General features: G+C 36.6%; 1 non-coding gene across 1 annotated transcript; it reads right to left on the bottom strand.

Annotated features, from left to right (window-relative positions):
* Positions 1-5,423: 5,423 nt before the first annotated feature.
* LOC114675218 (small nucleolar RNA SNORD43) lies at positions 5,424-5,486 on the bottom strand. The gene has a single exon (XR_003726307.1). It is a non-coding gene; the product is annotated as a small nucleolar RNA SNORD43 (small nucleolar RNA).
* Between the last annotated feature and the right edge of the window lie 294 nt (positions 5,487-5,780).

Here is a 5,780-nt window from a genome sequence, read left to right as displayed (position 1 = left end):
TAGTTAAAAAAAAGTAAAAAAAAAAAAAAAAAAAAAAAAAAGTCAATGAAACAGTAAAAAAAAAAAAAAATTAGTGCAATTTAAAAATAGTTATTTGAGGGCTGGGCACAGTGGTTCACGCCTGTAATCTCAGCACTTTAGGAGGCCGAGGTGGGCAGATGGCTTGAGATGAAGAGTTCAAGATCAGCCTGGGGAGCATGGTGAATCCCTGTCTCTACAAAAAAAATACAAAAATTAGCCAGGTGTGGTGGTGCGTGCCTGTAGTCCCAGTTACGCAAGAGGCTGAGGTGGGCGAATCACCTGAGCCAGGGAGGTCGATGATGCAGTAAGCCATGATCATGCCACTGCACTCCAGCCTGGGCAACGACAAAGTGAGACCCTGTCTCAAAAAAAATATATTTCTTTGAGAAGATCAATAAAATTAATAAACCTCCCATTGCAAATAATTAATATCAGGAATAAAAGAAGAAACATCACCAGAGGTTCTACAGATTTTTAAATGGTTAAAACGGAATATTAAGAACAACTTAATGCTAACGAATTAGACAATCTTTAAGAAATGTGCAAATTCTTTGAAAGTCTTACACTATCAAAGCTTACTCAAGAAGAAATACAGAATCTGAACAACCCTATATCTATTTAAAAAACTGATGCTGTAGTTAAAGACGTTCTCACAGGGAAAACTCCAGGACCAGATGATTTTAGTATTGCATTTTACCAAACATTTATGGAAGAAATAATAACAATTCTATACAAATTCTTTCCATTGCTCTTACAGAAAACCAAAGATATCAAAAGAAAAAACTGCCAGACACATTCATCATGAACACAGATGGAAAAATTTTAAAATATTTAACAAATCAAGTAATGTAATATTTAAAATAGGAATAATACACAACTGAAAGTACTAACCACAATATGATCACAGCCATCCTCTTCAATAAATGATACTGGGAAAATCTCATATTCACATGCAGAAGAATGAAAATGGACTCATCTCACTCCTTATAGAAGAATCAACTCAAAATGGATTAAAGACTTAAATGTAAGACATGATGCTGTAAAACTACTAGAAGAAAACAGGGAAAAAGCTCCATAACAGTAGTATAGGAAGAGAGATTTTTTTTTATATGACCCCAGAAGCACAGGCAATGAAAGCAAAAATAGAAAAATGAAATTGCATCAAACTAAAAACTTCTGCACAACAAAACAAACAACAACACAATAAAGAGACAACCCACAGATAAGGACAAAATACTTGCAAATCATATGTCAGATAAGCGGCTAATATCCAAAATATACAAGGAACTCAAACTACTCAATAACAAGAAAACAAATAGCCCTATTTAAAAATGGGCAAAGGACCTGAATTGATGTTTTGCAAAAGAAGACATACACACTGTCTGTATACACACACACATACACACACACACACACACACACACACACACACACACAAAGGCCAGACATGGTGGCTCATGCCTGTAATCCCAGCACTTTGGGAAGCTGAGGTGAGAGGACTGCTTGAGGCCAGAAGTTTAAGACCAACCTGGGCAATATAGCAAGACCCCATCTCTAGAATTTTTTAAAAAATTAGCCAGGCATGGTAGCATGTGCCTGTAGTCCTAGCTGCTTGGGAGGCTGAAGGGGGAGGATTGCTTGAGTCCAGGAATTTGAGGTTGCACAGGAATCTGAGGTTGCAGTGAGCTATAATTGCATCGCTACACTTCAGCCTGGGTGACAGAGCAAGACCCTGTCTCTAAAAAAAAAAAAAAAGTAAAAAAATGTAAAAAGACATATGAATGACCAACAGATACACAAAAAGTGCTCAACATCGCTAATCATCAGAGAAATGTAAATGAAGACCACAATGACCTATCACCTCATACCTGTTAGACTGGATATGATAAAAAAAAAAAAGATGAAAGATAACAAATGTTGGTGAAGATGTAGAAAAAAGGGAACCCTTGTACACAGTTGGTGGTATTGTAAGTTAGTACAGCCATTTTTGAAAACAGTATGGAAGTCCCTCAGAAAACTAAAAATATAATTACCATATGATCCAGCAATCCCACTTGTGGGTATATATCCAAAGGAATTGAAATCAGTATGTTGAAGGGATATTAGCACTCCTATACTCAATGCAGCATTATTCACTATAGCCAAGATATGGAAACAACAGAAGTGCCCATCAACCAATGAATGGACTAAATAAATGTGATATATATACACACAATAAAATACTAAAAAAGCAAGAAATGTTGTCATTTGTGATAACATAGATGGACCTAGAGGACAGTACGCTAAGTGAAATAAGCCAGGCACTAAGAGATAAATACGCATGATCTCACTTATATATAGAACCTAAAAAAATGGGAACTCAAAGAAGAATAGAGTAGTATGGTAGTTACCAGAGGTTGGAAGGGAGGCTGTGGATACTGGGGTGCAGATGAGGGGTAAAGTGGAGCTGTTGGTCAAAGGATACAAAGTTTTAGTTGCACAGAAAGAATAGGTACTGTTGATCCATTATACAGTGTGGTGAGTACAGTTAATAATTATGTATTTTATATTACAAAATGGCTAAAAGAATTTGGAGTGTTCTAACCACAAATAAATGATGTGTTTAAGATTATGGATACATTATTTGGCCTGATTTGATCATTCCATAAAGTTTAGTATCAAAACATCATATTATGCACCATAAATATATACAATTTTTATCTGTCAATTAAATATAAAATAAAACTTCAAAAACCAGTACTACATCAAATTACAATTAAAATATGAAGATAAAAGATTCATCAGTATATAGAGAGACAAAAAACATTTCACAAAAATCCAACATCCTTTCCTAAAAAGAGCTGTCTGAAAACTAAAAGTAGAGAGAACATCCCCAAACTCATAAAGGGCCACTGCAACACACAGCTGATACCTGCTGTGAGTCTGTCTAGTCCTGTGCAGGAATCCTAATGGCAGGGCAGTGGCCAATTGAGCAACCAGAGCCATTTACTTATGAGAGGCACTCAGGTACTGTTGCATTTGAATCAAAGTCTCTTGGGTTAAGTTGGTTCTGGTTTCCAGCTGGAGTGATTTTAAAGTCTTAAAAGCATTGGGTCAACATGATACTAGTGGGAAGTCTCTTGTGGGCATCTATTAAAACAGGATAGAAGAATTTTAAACAGGAGTCAAATGCTTAGCCCAAATATGAGAGGATTATTAATACTTGTAGGGTAGGACATTGAAGGGATCTGGTGGGGAGCCAGCTGAAAATATTTGGAAATCAGAAATTTGGTCCAGTAAGCCATCCAGGAGGCTTTGTGAAGATGTTCCTTTCAAAGATTTGACCAGCTTTAGGATCTTACATGTTTCTAATTCAACCTGACTGAAAGTATTTACCCAGGTGCAGTAGGAAGTGTTAGCAACAGCACAAACACCACCTTGTACAGCAAGGTAATAGTCTAAAGTAATGCAGTTGCCTAGGGCCATACAAGCAAAGAAGTCTAGGGACCTCTGTTACACCCTGATGGTCCAGTTAGTGGTATAGGCAATTTTGTTAACAGTGTAGTAAAGGTTTCTGATCATATATTCATCCCAAGCAGGGCCTAGTTCAAATCAGAACTCCAAAAAACTTCCTTATCTAGCTCCTTCACTAGGGTTAACTCCTCTTGGTAAATGGAATCCTTGGGAATGTCTACCACTGTCATCTTCATAATCTGAGGGGTTATCATTGGTGTTGAATCATGCCTGAAGACTCTCAGGTAGCTTTCAGAGATCAGGGTAGGTAGCATTAGCGAGGCTAACTGAACAGATGGAAACTTAGGTAAAAGCCCTTTTTTTTGACAAAATCTCCTGGCAAGGACAGCTCAAGCTTATAACTTACTTCCTCTTTTTGGGACAAGGAAATATAGGCACAGCAAGTTTCTAAAAAGTCTCTTCCCATGAGGTGAATGTGGGACAATGAGACAAGCAAAAGGCAATGACTGAGAGTGAGGGGCCCAAGCTGGAAGGGTATACATAGAGATTTAAGAATCATAGGTTGGTTGGCTACCCCAACCATCTGGATGAATTCAGAACTCCAGAGAGGGGATGTGGAAAGTGTGTCAAAATTAAGGATAGACAGAGTAGTTCCTGTGTCATCCAGAGCTCTGACTGGTTCATCTCCAATTTTAATACCTAATTAATTAATACCTGGTTAGTTTTAAGTAGGGGAGATGTACCTTTAATGTCCCCAAATTATGTGTAATTTTGCTTGGGGGAAGAGGGTTGGGATACTTTATCAGGATTAGTTGTAGCCAAATATTAGAGAAATTAGGATAATTCAGGATCTAGTGCGGTCTGCACGTAGGTAAGAACTTAAAAACAATGCACAGGGTTACAATCTAATAACAGGTGTACTTTAGTTTTTCTTCAGAAATGTAACTTTTTATCTCCACATTGATCATATAGGAATCCCAGATTTAAAAACCTGTTGAGGCTAGAAAACCAATGCACGGCAGGCTTTAAATGTTACTTAAAATCTTAAGGTTCCTGGGCCCTCCAGGAAGTGACAATGTCTACTCATTCACTAAGGCTGGGAACTCCTAAAGCCAGGTATTTTATGCATATTCATAAATATGACATATCAGTCAAAACCTTGATAACATAGCCAATGTTTCCAATTATATCCTGCTTATAAAGAGACAGCAAATTTTTATTGAACTTATATAAATAAAAATAAGAATACTTGTGACTAGTTTCTGAATTTTTGAGAAATCAATTAGGGAGAAAAAGCAAATGCTCCCACCTTTCATAAAAAGATACTTTACCAAATTATTGCATACTACAGATAGCTTATGAAAGAAAGTTTTATTAAATCTGTAGAACAAAACATTTAAGGAAAAAACAATGTTTTCAATAAGTCATAAAAACAATATCCTTGTCAATTACTTAATTTTATGTAAACTATTTTGTTTTACTCAATCTTTTTTTCTCCCAGGGGAAAAATATCACCATTAGCATCCAAACCAAAGCAACCCTTACTCTCTAGTTCCCAGTTGCCTAAGTTCTAAATATTCTCAGCAGTACTCAATCTTGACCAGACACCCAGAAAGCCGAGTAAAGGGGTAATTATCTTTTCTAGGCTCACACACATCAAGAATGCTTTTGTACTCAACAAAATTTACACTAAACCTTATTTTAAATCCTTTCAACTTGTAAGAAAACTAGCCATCCACTTTTTTCTCTAACACCAGACAAAAACACACTAAGTAGTGGCATTAAAAATTGCTTAACAGATAGCCTTATGTGCCAATTAGCAATACTTTGACCACTAAAGGGACTCCTGGGACAAATGCTGGGTAGCAGTTAAAAGTGTTATAGGCTTCCTCCAGCTCCCAGACAGGAGCTACATGGACACACATCGGTCACGCGAGTGCGACAGAGACAAATCAGAACATGACAATCAGCACACAGTTTTTATCCACCCATCAATAATTTCATCATCCATTATTTTACTCAATCTTGATTAGCAATTCCATGAAAAACAATTTTGGACTACAGCTGATTGCAACTGCTTCCAGAGAAGAATTAAAACATTAACCATGGATGACAAAAACCCAGAACAGTCATGGTCAAAAATCTGATGAGAGTTTACAATTGACAAGGCAATTGAGCCACCTCTACTATATGCAGCATTTTAAGATAACAACCAGAATTATAATTGACATCTTCACATCAGGACCATCAGACTTTTACAAATTTCATGTAATTTTTTGGAATACTCATACTAATAATCCAGGTTT

Source organism: Macaca mulatta, chromosome X (assembly GCF_049350105.2).
Source record: "Macaca mulatta isolate MMU2019108-1 chromosome X, T2T-MMU8v2.0, whole genome shotgun sequence".
In the NCBI taxonomy this organism is placed as follows: Eukaryota; Metazoa; Chordata; class Mammalia; order Primates; family Cercopithecidae; genus Macaca; species Macaca mulatta.
This window is presented reverse-complemented; position numbering and strand designations above follow the sequence as displayed.